The following is a 15499-nucleotide window of genomic DNA, read 5'->3' on the forward strand; positions in this document are numbered from 1 at the left end:
TATAGCTGTTAGGGTGCTTCTCTGTATCTAATTGGACCTACACATCTTGTTGTTTCTCGCCTTCTTCCGTGGAAGGAACGCGTCGAAGTTTTGCGCAGAGGCGGTGACTGGATGGGTGCTTTCAACATGGCAATGGTGCTATATGATGGTCGAGCCCATGGTGTTTTTGATCTTCCTAGATCATTGGATGATGTTCGAAAAGTAATAATGCCCTACCTAGCGGAGTTGCTATTAGCATATGTGGATGAGGTCTTTTCTTATATATCAGTGGCATTAGGTAACCAACTGGAGCACTTGAAGACTGATAGTTACTCTATCACTTCAGAGCAGTACACAAGTGTTGGTGGGGTTACAGTCGAGTTCTGTGTTCACATCAAGAGAACTGACATGCTGTTTGACGAAATTTTATCCCGTTTTGAGTCTGTTCAACAAAAAGGTACATTGTATTTCTCTTAGCACATGGCCTTTTCCATGTTAATAATTTGGTTTGATTAATTAAACAAATCCTTTGTCACTAACTAACTTGGTTTTAAAATGTGCGCATAATATGCAATGCACATGGTGCGGTGATGAAAACGCATTGCTGCAGTTCAATTCTGTAACCTGTTTCTGGTTTTTGAATCACAAGTTTATTAATTTGTACCTGATTTTATAAATTCTAAGTGTGTTTTTATGCTTAATTCTGCCTCTGAATAGAATCATTCAGTTTTTATATTTCTATTAATTTTCTGTCTCACTCACCGTCCAAGGGTCTTTCCCTTTCTTTATCTCGCACCTATAGTACGAGTATAAATATTTGTTAGTCGGATACACGATCCGGCTTAAGACCTTTAGTCTTATATCTCAATCCTCGATTGAACCTTTAGTTCAATTCTTATTTACTTAAAAACCTCTTGTTTAAAAGTAAATTATAAACCTTTAGTTTATATTCAAAACCCGACGTTTCTTTTTCTCTAAGAAACGTAATCTTTTCTTTTATTATTTACGAATACTCAGTATTCAATAAATAATAAATTCATAACAAAGAATGTATACATATATACTTACACACATATATATGTTATCATTATATTCAACATTAAATACTCATTCATTTCTTTGTTATGTTTTCTTTTTCTTTTATCGAGGTATCGAGTATAACCTCGACTTAAGGCCTAAGCCTTGAATATAATATTTAATTATATTGAATTCGACATTACGCCTAACCTCAATGGCGTACCGAAATCCTAGGGACTTGAGCATCACTTCAACGCCGCTTCACTTCTCGATCATCAAACGAGCACACCAAACTTCAATACTCGTTGACACGCGTATCGAGATTCATTGCCACTTCAACAACACTGTCTTGGTGGATGAGGGTGGAGGGTTGGCAAGTATTTCGAGGAAACGTTATACACAAACAAGGTTTCGGGGCACGCTTATCGAGGCAGATCGTTAATACGAACTTGGGATTCTAGTGAGATGTTAGAGAGAAGTGAGAGGATTGAGTTTTGCTATTTATAGACATTATTTTGGACCTCATCGCGCTACGCGATAGGTCCTTGGGCAGGCCTATCGCGTATTGCGATATAGGCCAAATGACGCAGCAGTATAGACCTGCCACGTGTCGACACGTGGCAGGCGCCGCTACACGTGGCGACACATGGCGGCAGTGTTGCCACGTGGTGACACGTGGCAGCACCTAGTGCCACCGTGTGCCACGTGGCACACGTGTCACAATTTGTCAGAAGCCCTATCGCGCTACGCGATGAGGTTCTCCTCTGACTCATCGCGTAGCGCGTTGGGTCAGGAAAACCAATTTTTCATTTTTAACCCTCATGTTTGGATTTTGGCAATTTCAGTCCCTAGACTTTGAAAAGTTGATACTTTGAACTCAAAATTTTCAGGATGTTACACAAACAGTTATAAAATCTTATTTAATATTGACTCAATTATTTTTTTCTAGCATAAATCCTTAAGTGATCTTCTAACTTCAATTTACTTCACATCAAACGATAACATGTATATGCGTTGAAAATAAAGTAGTTTTGTTAACACAAGGTTAAGTGAGCAACATGTGACATCTGCCCCGATCCGACCCGACCCAGGTACCCGTTTCTCTGATCCGATCTCTTTCTTTTATGATTTAATATTTATTTATACTTATATTTTACTTTTAATAATAATAATATATTTTCCTTCCCGCCTCTTTCTCTCTCTTTCTTTCCGCCGTACCGTCCCTCTTCTTCTCTCTTTCCGCCTTCTTTTCCCTCTTGTCGCCGTCCCGCCCTTAAGCCTTAAACCCCTAACTGTCCTTTGTTCCTTCCCGCCTAAGGTTGTCTGCGCAGCTCCACGCGCCAGACTCCTTTCAAGGAAGCCTGCGTGAAGACCACCTGTTACTGCGATACGCGAGACGAACTGTCCCCGCAGCGCGCTAAGGATTTTAGTTCTTCCCGCGGCGCGCTATGGATACCGTTCTTCCCGCGACGCGCTAAGGAATATAGTTATTCTCGCGACGCGCTTAGAATTGAAGTTCTTCCCGCGGCGCGCTTAGAAATGTAGTTCTTCCCGCGACGCGTTAAGGTTGGTTCTGTCTGCCTTCGCGCTCGCGCACTCTTGACCTTCTGTGTCTGCCTTCGCGCTCGCGCACTCTTGACCTTCTGTGTCTGCCTTCGCGCTCAAGCTTTCTCGCGCTATGTCTTGAGTCTTTTCTTCTGTTTAATCCAGCCGTTTACTTTTGTGTTGTCTTATCTTCTGTGCTGTTGACCTGACCTATCTTATGTCTGAAAAGCCACTTTTGGCGCAGCATGCGCACCAACCCCATTGGTTGACAGAAAAAGTGACTGACATTTTCTTTTGAGATCTGCTTTTCCATGCTTGACCAGTACCTTTATCTGACCCGCCCATGCCTGTTTACTGTTACCTGTCAGCTTTTCCTTTGCCCCCTGCAGCTGCCATATCTTTTGATATCTTTTGCTTTTGGAATCTTTTACTTTTTGGAGATCTTTTCCCCTTTTCTAGGGATTGTGTTCCCTAGGGTTTCCCTATAAATAATAATGTTAATTTCCTAACACTACACACACAAAGCACTTAAACTCTCCTGTTCTCTCTTGCTCCTTGCCGTTGTTCTTCCTCTGCCGTCTCCTCTCTCTTTGCCTTCGTCTTCTATCCTGTTCTGCCCTGCTTTTCCGGTAATATATATATTATATATAATAATTTACTTATTAATTATGCTAACTTATAATCAAGACTTAAAACAATAATCTTATTTATAGGTTAACTTGTGCTTGTTTAAAGTTGGTTCTTGCTTTATCTTACACCGCATCGTTTATCAAGTGAGTTATCTCGTACCTAATCCCTTTTTATTTTAATGTTTTGGGATGTTCATGTGTTCGTACAAACTTAGAGTCTTAATCTGTTTATGAACTTTAGTCGCGCAGTATCCCATGTGTTGAGGACGTAGACTTGGCTGTTTATTTGTATGTGTGGATCATTAACCGTCTTGTCGGTCTATTCCGCAGTTCTCATGGTACCATTAGATGAACACGGGAGAACTATCGTTTATGATTTTCTCTTTTGTTTACACTTGCACAGTCTTTCTTGTTTGTGAGCTCAATCGTGAGCACTAGCAGTCTATGAGTATGAATCTTAGAGTTGGTCCCGATCGGATTACACCCTTGTTGAAAACCAGACATACACATGTTGCGCGCAGATTTATTGTTATCTATGTATCGTATTAAACTTGATTTCTCACCAACACGCAAGTGTTTGACGTTTATTTTAACACATGTTCAGGTTTGCAGTAGCTGTTTTGGAGCTCGAGGACACGTAGGAAGTTTTCTTTATTTTGGACCTAGATTTAAAATGTATCAAGACAAGTTATTGCTGTTCGAATATTATGATTTATAATATATTGATTTATGATGATTTATGTTATCTTATGTTTACTTTGCGCGTGCGCGAATGAATGTATTTATTAAATATTGACACCCAATAGTGTCACGAGTAATGAAACAATATGTGGCGCCCCGATGTATAATCCGCCTTTGGTCGGGGTGTTACACAACACACCAGTTTAAAATATACATATAGTATAATATAAAAATAAGTAGTGCAACAAGTCATATGAGAATAACAAATTAACCAAATGAGCAAGTATAACTGAGATGTCGAGAAGCACAAAGGCTATAACGACTGGCGTATGATCATACTAAACTGAGATTATGTTGGACCTCTTTGAATGCGGAAACATACAAAGCAAATAAGCACATAAACAAGTAAGGTATAAGTTGTTAACACATAAGACAATAGTTGCAGTTTTGAGATTAAGTATATATGAGAAATATAATTTACGCATATATTCCCAAAACGTGAGAAAACGAGTAAAATAGGTGAATGTGGTACTCACCTGATCAAATAAGCAAAGCGGAATGAATACGACAAGAAAGCGATAAACCACGCTTGACGAGGTATATCAACAAAACGAATTTCCTAAGTAATAATAATTACGAAAACTAAATAAGAATTCAACAACAAAACTAAAACTAGATAGAGCTTCGGGAATTGATGATGATCGGGTGAAATCTTACACAAGTTATTTATCACTTTAATTTGTCAAGTTCATTATCTAATATCTTTAACTATGATAAATTACATTAATAAATAAAATACTTAACTTAATAGCTAGTTATAATTTTCAAATCGATTATATAAAGAGATTGTTTTAAGAATATTTATTTTAAACCAAAATACCTTTAATATATATATCTTTATTATTAAATACGATTTCTTATTAAACAATTTTGTAAATAATAAATAATAATAATGTTATATAAAATATAAATCCTTTTATAAAAATATTTAGACTTTATTTTTAATACGTGAATTTACGTGTTATACATACATTAAGTTAAAAACTCCTTTTCAAATAAATTAAAACATGCAACAAGCATTTAATAACAAAGTGCATACACACACACACACACACACACACACATTTATATGGTTTTAACCCGAAGCTCTGAAAAGTGACAAGTTAATATGACGGTTTTGTAATAATATTGATTTATTCATATTTATAATATATATAAAGTGTTTTAAAGAGTTAATTTAACTATTTAATCATGAAAATTGATTTAAACAAAAATAACCCAAAAACAGGCTGGGAGAGACTCGAACCTGCGGCCCCAGCTCGTCCAGTGCCTTTAGCATGACACACGAACCAACTAAGTTACCCATCAATTCGTTTATAACATGAGAATCAAATGTTTTAAACAGAAATAAAATCACCCAAATCAAACATAAACCTTAACAAACCCAATTGATTAATCGTGTATCAATTAACTAGATTAATCATAGGGTTTTTGATCAACACTAAATCGCGATCAAAACCCTATAATTAGTTTACCTCGACGATGGCCAGACGGGGTTAATTGAACCCAACAGTGCCGGCGCTAAGGTGGATCAAGAACAGGTACTTCGACGATGATTTAATCAAATTAACGAATGAGGTGTTGTTTGCGCTGGTATGAGGGTGTTGTATGTACGTTTAATTGAATTATAATGCACATTATGATATAGATTGATGATTGCAAGTATAATAGGTATTACGAATCAAATTGATTGTTATAACTTAATTAAGATTGTCGGTGATGTCGTAAATGGAAGGATTAACAAGGCCTATGATTTAGTTTCCAAATTAACAACGAAAATTGTGGTTCAAGATTGTTAACGGGTCGCGGGTTGGGGTTTTGGATCACGGATACGGGTTTGGGTTTATGGGTTATTGGGTTAAAAGATTATAATATTCTAATAATACAAAAACAAATTGCAGAAAAGTCCTTATAGTTTAAATGTGGAACAAAAATAGGTTAAAGTTTAGTTTAGGGTTAAAAGTGAATAAGATCCAAACTTATTTTATATCTATTAATTAGTTATAAATAAAAAATAGAGAAAATTCCAATTTGACTCCCTGAAATATATCGTCGGGAGATGGAATAGCCCTTGAAAACGAAATTGCGCATTTGGACGTCTGTAATATTTGGGCGGGGCAATCTGTTCCCTTCCGTCAGTTGACCAAGCGTTGACCTGCTAAAAAATATTGAATTTACGTTTTTACCCCTAAGCCTTTAATTCATTTTAAAAATAATTAACCAAAACCATGTAAGTGCCGGGATTCGATCTCGAGACCTCTGGTTTAACAACCCACCAAAATTACCAGTTGAACTAAGTTAATGTTTGGTATAGCTATACAACATAAACTATATATTATCACTTTTATCATTTCATCTTCCCCAATTACAATTAGGGTTCCTAAGTTTTAATTCCAGACAATTAATCCATTCCAACTCCAAGATTTAATCAAGTTATAATAACAAGTTAACACATCTAATACCTATTATCTTAAATGAAATGTTCACCACATCCAAAATCTTCTATAAGTTCATTTGATTCATGTACATAACTACCAAAAAGTCAAATAAAAAACACAAACACACCAGAGATATCAAACCAATAATTTTCAAGAAACCGACATATATGCACTCAACGGCTGTTAATTTGAACAGAACACCATCGTCATCAGTAGCACCATCGTCAACAACTGTTAATCTTAAACACAGCCGCCATGAAACTTCATCGCCGGAAGTGGAGAGCAGTTACGGTGGTGGTGGTGGTAGTGTACGGAAGAAGGGAGGTAGGTGAGAGTGAGAGATTGGTTTAGCGTTAATCTTAAACACCGCCGTCGTCGTCGTGAAACTTCACACCGCCGCCGCTTTATCGGAATTATTGAAGCGATTGGTGGTGGGATTTGAGAGATTTGAGGGTTTGAGTGATGAAATATAGGGCTTGAGGATTTGAGAGATTCGATTAATTGTTATGCAACTGATGATGAAGATGATGAGATTAAGAGGGATTACTTGGTGGTGAGTTTGAGGATTTGAGGTTGATGATGATAAAGAATTTTAACTGTTGATGATGATAAGGAAAATGAATTGCTGCTGTTGTTATATGAATATAACATATTAATATTATTATATGATAATATACATATTAATATTAGCATAAGGTAGTTGTTGTTGCTACGTCTATTATTATTATTATTATTATAAGAAGATTACTAAAATACCTTAATATGTTGGTATTATTACTAAAATACCAACAGTCAACTGACGGTAGGAGTCAGAAGAACCCGTCGGAGAAATATATGTGTGCAACATGCGCAATTTCGTTTTCAAGGGCTATTCCATCTCCCGACGATATATTTCAGGGAGTCAAATTGGAATTTTCTCTAAAAAAATATTAATAAAGTAATATTAAATCGAATGACGTGATAAAATTTCCCGAACATCGAGATGGGTCGGGTATTTAATAAGAATATTAATTTGAAAGAACCGAGTTGTTACAAACAAAACCATAGTTTGATAATTTATGAATTAGGTCAATTTTATTACGAGGTCAAAGTTAAAAAATTACGGCTCTTACTTGACATGAGAATTGCCAACCGGGATAATTGTCACCGCCGCCGCATCACGTGGGTTACTACTAGTACTATTATATATTTAGTATAGATTAAAAACAAAAGGTTTCGACACTCAGAAGAATCAGTATTCATCAAATGTCTAAATGTTATTGCATACCGTACAAGATGTTGAAGCTATTGTTTATTTAGATGCACATTATTGTACACATGTTTAAATTAGGGGTGCTCAAAGTCGGATATCCGGAGCTCTCGGATAGTGAATTGGATATCCGATTAAAATAATAGTTAAAAAAATCATATTTAAAAAAGATCTGAAATATAGAAATCATATTTATTAAATAAAAGAAAATAATATTTGGAAATTTGTGATAATTGGGGGTTAGGAATTGCAGATGGTTTGAAACGAAGCCTTTGTGACTGTGTCCAAACCCTCTATTCCATGGAATTCCAATCATAATAATAATAATAATAATAATAATAATAATAATAATAATAGGATTCTCTTTTCTTTTCTTTTCTTTCTTTCTTCTTTCACTCTAGATCTGAGAAGGCAGCCGATCATCGCCATTCAAACCGTCCGTCTTCAACCAAAACCACAATCAACGAAGCATGGTTAGTCTCCTTCAAATCGATTAATCAAAAACCTGGAAGTTGAAATAGATTTTCAGGAGTTCCATCGATCGATTGCTAACATTTAAGAATGTTTAAAATTGTAACATACTCAACCAAAAACCTCCGATTTCGCCGATCAAATTCCGCTTAATTTCATGTTCGTGTAAGCAATTCAATTCAATCCGATTTGATTACAGGTTTCATGTATTGAATTCGTTTCAGCTTGTTTGCAGGTTGAATAATTGAGTCGGAAGCTGATTTATGTATGACGATGGATTTGGTAACGAGTTGCAAGGTATTGTTATTATTTTGTGTGTTTTGGATGAGTTAGGGTTTTGTTATGTTATTGAATGTAAAATTGGAATTGAGTGTTTGATTTATTATGATTGAGAATATATGTTATGTTTCTGAGGTGAATTGTAATACTGTATGATTTATTTATTATTTCATTTTTGTGTTTGTTAGATGTGTACATGATGATATTGAGATGCTTGCCAACTGGACTCGGACCTCGGGCAAGCCACCCCGTTGTGGATGCTCTTAGTGTTTTTGATTGAATTAAACATACTATGGATCTAGACGCCTTCCTGCAACTTCACGATGATGACGAAGAAGATGATGATAATGATGATTCCCACCACCGCATCGATGAACTTCTCCTCCTCATCGACGACTCTGACGGCTCTTCTTCTTCTTCTTCTCCGAGAAGCAATAATAATAATAATAATCCAACAGTTGATTCTTCTTCTCCTCCTCATCGATTGACAAGTGATGATAGTTTTCGTTCCACTAGTCAATTACCTCGCTTCTTCAGGTCAAATGCTAATAAGCCTGGGGCAGCACTCGCAGCCGCTGCTGCAGCTTCTCGCTTGATTCCAACTCCACATGCTGCCGCTATTAGGGACAAATCATCCACTCTTATACTTGCTCAGCATTCACTTGAAATCATCGATGATGCAAAACAAGAGCTTAAAATCGATGATCCTTCAGATACCCAACACACTGGGGAAGAACCCGTTACTAACAACAATCTCGATGCTCAATTTGCAACAACAAATGCCTCTGAGGTAGACATTGATCTTCATTTCAGAGACGACACAGAGATCAGCAGCTCTCCTTTGAGTACGGTGTCAGTTCCAGATGACAGCAGTATTGAGGACGACGACGACTCCGCACCTATCATTACCTTACAGTCCATTGAAATGGATGCGCTTAAGGAGGAGGAGGACGAGGATTTCGAAATCCACGAAGAACTCCAACCAGAAGCTGATGACAATCCAAAACAAACTCATAACCCCCTTCAGTTTGCTGAGGAACTTGAAAAGAAGCATGCGTTTACGGCTCTGCACTGGGAAGAGGGTGCCGCTGCTCAACCAATGAAGCTTGAGGGTGTGAACACGGGATCAACGGTGTTGGCTTATTTCAGTACTAGCACTGATAACACCATTACCAGGACAATATCCTCTCCGTCATTCAGGCGAGACCATGGAACTCCACAAGCCCTAGCAGTTCATCTTAACTACATTGCACTCGAATGTCTAGAGGGTTAATCGTTGTCGTTCCCTGCAAATACTCTCCACATTATGCTGATAACATGGATGCTAAGGTTCCAATTACACGACTCTCATTAATAGTATCAGTCTATTAGATGTTATGATTTGTTTTTTCTTGTAACTAGTCCTTTAAGTTAAAATATATATATATATATATATATATGCTTTTCTTTCAGATGTTAATGCTTGGATTACAAGGCGATAGGTCCTATGCCCCGGTCACATCCATGTCCTTTAATCATCAAGGAGACCTACTTTTCGCAGGATATGCTGATGGGCATTATACTGTTTGGGATGTCCAAAGGGTCTCTGCTGCAAAATTGTTACCGAGCATAAAGCTCCAGTAGTTCACATGCTATATCTGGGGATGGATTCTCAAGTGACTCGTCAGGTCACATGGTTAGCGGTGATAGTAAAGGAGTTGTTAAGTTGATTCGCTTTTCTCCATTTTCATGGCTTAGTAGGTTCTCTACATCTAAACCCTCGGTAAAACTCTACCTCTTTTTGTGGTTCTTGTTCATACGTGCATCACATCTAACCTTAATTTTTTTTAAGTAGACTCTTCTTGATGAATCAACAAGCACAGTTGTATGCACGTCGCCCCTAGTGCGGAGGAAAGTTTTGGAAGTTCTTCCACAAGCACTGCCATTGGTACGGGTGGCACTGAAAGTACGACGGGAGGTGATTTGACTTCCGCTGAAGAAGGTGTGGTCATATTTGTCACTCATCAGTCTGCTCTCGTGGTATGGAATTCTTTGAAGACTAGACCTTATGCATAAATTATCTTATTAGCTTTGTTACTATGGCACTAATATGTTCTTGTACAATGCCTTCACCTTGTTTGTAGGCCAAAGTCATTTCTAACAAACCAGAAGTCTACGCTCAGCTTCCCAAGCCTGATGGGGTTCGGGATGGTTCCATGCCTTACGCTGCTTGGAAATATATACCTCCCTCACAGGCTGGTATGTTGCAAAATTGAGTTGATGACTCACATGCTGAAACTTTTTTGGTAATATGATAATTTTTCTTACAGAGAATGTCCAGGTAATCGAGTCTGGAACCGCGCCACTGCTCGCACTTGCCTGGGATCACCAAGTACAGGTTGCAAAATTGGTGAAGTCAGAACTGAAAATACATGCAAAATGGACCCTCGAGAGTACAGCAATAGGGGTTGCTTGGCTGGATGATCAGGTCATTGCATAGTTACAATGTGACTTTTGTTATCCATTTGAAGGAAACTATAACAGATGTTATGCTTGTTCAGATGTTGGTGGTGCTAACATCAGCTGGAAAGCTCTGTCTGTATGCAAATGATGGGACTTTAATTCATGACACAAGTTTCGCTGTAGATGGAGGCAGAGGAGATGATGTCATTGGACATCACACCTATTTCTCCAATGTCCTTGGCAAAGCTCATCACAATTATATAGCTGTTTAGGGGTGCTTCTCTGTATCTACTTGGACCTACACATCTTGTTGTTTCTCGCCTTCTTCCGTGGAAGGAACGCGTTGAAGTTTTGCGCAGAGGCGGTGACTGGATGGGTGCTTTCAACATGGCAATGGTGCTATATGATGGTCGAGCCCATGGTGTTTTTTGATCTTCCTAGATCATTGGATGATGTTCGAAAAGTAATAATGCCCTTCCTAGCGGAGTTGCTATTAGCAATATGTGGATGAGGTCTTTTCTTATATATCAGTGGCATTAGGTAACCAACTGGAGCACTTGAAGACTGATAGTTACTCTATCACTTCAGAGCAGTACACAAGTGTTGGTGGGGTTGCAGTCGAGTTCTGTGTTCACATCAAGAGAACTGACATGCTGTTTGACGAAATTTTATCCCGTTTTGAGTCTGTTCAACAAAAAGGTACATTGTATTTTTCTTAGCACATGGCCTTTTCCATGTTAATAATTTGGTTTGATTAATTAAACAAAGCCTTTGTCACTAACTAACTTGGTTTTAAAATGTGCGCATAATATGCAATGCACATGGTGCGGTGATGAAAACGCTGCTGCAGTTCAATTCTGTAACCTGTTTCTGGTTTTTAAATCACAAGTTTATTAATTTGTACCTGATTTTATAAATTCTAAGTGTGTTTTTATGCTTAATTCTGCCTCTGAATAGAAGTCATTCAGTTTTTATATTTCTATTAAATTTCTGTTTCAGAGACATTTTTGGAGCTTTTGGAGCCATATATTTTGAAGGACATGCTTGGATCACTTCCACCCGAGGTATTTCTTGTTTACGTCTTTTGTATGCTATATCTTTACATCCAGGAGCTAGTGCATGCTGTAGCTATAATAATATGTTTCTTTTCTTGAAGATTATGCAAGCACTGGTGGAGCACTATAGCGCAAAAGGTTGGCTGCAGCGAGTTGAACAATGTGTTCTTCACATGGACATTTCTTCCTTGGACTTCAATCAGGTAAGTTTGATAGAAACATTGCAAAGCTGAACTTCTCACACAACTAAATAGTACGCTTTCAAGAAAAAATCACGTAAAGATATAACAAAGAACTCTAGAAATGACATTTAACACCTAAATACATACACTCTCACCTCATGTGCGGTGTTATAAGAAATATGAACAAATATTTTGTTAAAAAGTCAGGTAGAATAGGGAAACACAAGTATTTAGCCACAATTCAAGGATGTATTTTTCCGCACATCTTTACTCATGATTTGTACGTGTCAGGTCGTCAGGTTATGTCGGGAACACAATTTGTACAGGGCCTTGATATATTTGTTCAATAAAGGTCTAGATGATTTCAGGACACCCTTAGAGGAGTTGCTTCTGGTATTCACAAACAGTGATGGCGAGAATGCTCCATCACTTGGGTACGTCATTTCATTATGGGATAGCTAATCTTTTCAAATTCACTTTACCATATACAACACTCATTTTATTATCAATGATAGCTATTTACACTGTAAATTGTTGAGGCTATCATCATTCCCACACATACAAAGCATACAGTTTTGTTTTTTTTAATTTGTTATAGAAAAGGTTGTTGCTCAAGGAGAACCCCTTTATAAATTATATCCACAAATGATTAGTTGCTAAATCTCTGTTTATAGTTTACCATTTAAGCTACAGGCGGCCCCTGTCCTTAGCTTGTGGGACGTATGTAGAGCCCCATTATATTTGTAATCTTTTTTACTAAGGGCGTGTAGAGAAAACTGAACTAATTGATCCATAACCCAAATTAACCGATGAAACCGAACAGCTATAACCGACCCATACCAAAACCCGTTGGGTTGGCCAAATGATTTACTGAAAACCGACTATAGTGGGTCGGTTATGGTTTAGAAGATTTTCATACCTGCTAATATCGAACCGAACCAGTTATATGTATTTTTTAATATAGCAATTATATTATGTGTTTTATTGCCGTGTAACATAGTGTATATATAAATGTGTAATAACAATTTATTCCATAGTAAAAAAAAATCAAGTCAAAACTTTCGGCCAAAATAATGCCCAATTATATTGTAACGAGCTATTTTTAGTTAGACCCGAATTCACAGTTAACCAACCCACTATAACCTTCGAAATCGATTAACCAAAACTGCCATAACTTATTGGTTATGGTTATGGTTATGGTTATGGTTTTCCATTAACCGACATCTAGGTTATGGTTTTGGACCAAAACCGACCCATGCACACCCCGTACTTTTTTACATACATACACAAGGTACAAAACCTCTCGCAGTTCATTTTGCTGTATTAAAATCATGTCTAAATCAAAGCATTATATATATATATATATTATATAGGGTAAGGATCCTAAGAGAACCATTTTGGACCATTAAAAAAATCTCTAAAAAAAATATTTAAAAAAATGATAAAACAAAACTTTTTAAAAAGTAAAAAAACCAAAAGTCTTATATTTCATTCCGGTTACATAAAAAAAACGTCGTATTATACACATTTGTATATTTTCATTTAATCTCTAGTTACGTAATGTACACATATGTACATTATCATTTACCTTAAATTGTACATGTGTATAAAAACATGTATGCACATATATGTACATATTATACATATATGTATAATATAGCTAAACAGAGACGTTTTTTATGAAACCGGGATGATAAACAAGAATTTTGGTTTTTTTACTTTTTTCATTTTTGCATTTTTTTTGTTTTATGATTTTTTTTTCATTTTTGGGTTTTTTGTGGTCCAAAATGGTTCTCATGGTTCTCAATTTTCAAATAGTTTTCACATGATCCTGATCCCTATATATATATATATATCCTGTGATATATACAGAAAAAAAGTCTCGAATTGAGCATAAATGCAGCATTGTAAAAATCTTGATTAGTCACTGATTTAGTGGAGATTACTTGCTAATCGGGATACTGATTCGATTTCACCTAGTCAGACCAACAAATCGGTAGCCGGTCAAATCTGGTCCAGATCGGCCCAAATTGGTCAAAAACGGTCAAGTTTTGGTCAACGTTAACAAAATTAGTCAAACTCTTTGAAGTATTTGAAAAGTTATACGCTTATACTTATTAATCCGATCTACAACTGCCTAGATCGCCCTCCATTGTAAATACAGTGTATCCTGTTATTAGCATTTTTTTCTTCTTTCTTATGAAGTTTTATCCACGTGTCTATTTCATGCCTTGGGTTTTGTAAACAGGTACAGAATGCTAGTTTATTTGAAGTACTGCTTTTCAGGCTTAGCTTTTCCTCCAGGCATGTCATCTGTCTAATGATATAAAATATATTTTGTATATATGACTAGGCCTGTAACGAACCGAACAAACACGAACAAGGGTATGTTCGTGTTCATATCATTTAACTTTAAACGAGAACGAACACTTAATCGAACAAAAATTTGGTGTTCGTGTTCGTTTATATAAAATCTAAACGAAATGTTCACGAACATAAACAACATAATTGAACAAAGATAAACAAACATATTTGAACATGTATGAACCTACTTAAACGAACACAAACAAACATGAATGAACACACTTAAATGAACACAACATAAATGAACGAACGAAACATGTGTTCATGTTTGTTCGTTTAATTAACCGAACAGAAAAAATTTGTTCATGTTCCGTTCGTTTATCAAATAAACATAAACGAACTTCACGCTGAACGGTTCACAAACAGTTCATCGAATGCTCGATTCGTTTGCAGGCCTATATATGACTCTAGATTTAGATTCTCATTTTTTATTTTTTCTTTTTACTAAATGTATAATCAGGACATGGAGCTCTCTCTCCTGCACGTTTACCGTCTCTTAGAAGGGAGCTTATACACTTCTTGCTGGAGGATTCTAATGCCCCAAGTCCATGGGGATTGGCTAACTTATCAGCCACAAATTCATACAAGAATCTCTATCATCTCTTGGAGTTGGACACTGAAGCAACGCTAAATGTTTTGAGATGTGCATTTATAGATGAAATTCAAAAGCCAGATCATCTTTCGCATGAAAAGGATTCTACATCTCAGGTCAAGATCTGACTCAAAAGACGGTAGACGCTCTGGTTCTCATATTAGAAACTAGCAAATCTATTAGCACTCCGACTATTCAACCGACACAGTTTGGCCTTCAAAGGATGATATAGGTCATATACTAGAGTTTATTTCTAGTTTTGTTTCCGTGGAGAGGCCAAAGTCTCGAATGAGTTGCTAGGTCAAATATTTGAGTATTTGACTTTAGATGCTAGCATTCCAGCAAACGGTGATATGAAACGTGAAATGTCGTTTAAAACAAGAGAGAGAGGAGGTCCTTGCACTTTTGCAAGTTGTGCCTCAGACAGATTGGGACGACAGATACTTGTTAGACATGTGTGAGAAGGTTCACTTTTACAGGTTCCAACGACTCTTTCTCTCCCTCCCCTCTCTCTCA

General features: G+C 36.8%; 1 pseudogene across 1 annotated transcript; it reads left to right on the plus strand.

Annotated features, from left to right (window-relative positions):
* The first annotated feature begins 8566 nt into the window (after positions 1-8566).
* Positions 8567-15462, plus strand: LOC143607466 (uncharacterized; annotated as a pseudogene). Its single transcript, XR_013148973.1, has 11 exons — positions 8567-9677; positions 9801-10110; positions 10183-10367; positions 10472-10586; positions 10658-10815; positions 10889-11489; positions 11790-11854; positions 11947-12048; positions 12319-12461; positions 14276-14331; positions 14852-15462. The product of XR_013148973.1 is annotated as an uncharacterized LOC143607466 (transcript).
* The last annotated feature ends 37 nt before the right edge of the window (positions 15463-15499 follow it).

This window comes from Bidens hawaiensis, unplaced genomic scaffold (genome assembly GCF_021521415.1).
Source record: "Bidens hawaiensis isolate Kalapana, Puna unplaced genomic scaffold, B.hawaiensis_p1.1 tig00082767_1, whole genome shotgun sequence".
Lineage (NCBI taxonomy): Eukaryota > Viridiplantae > Streptophyta > Magnoliopsida > Asterales > Asteraceae > Bidens > Bidens hawaiensis.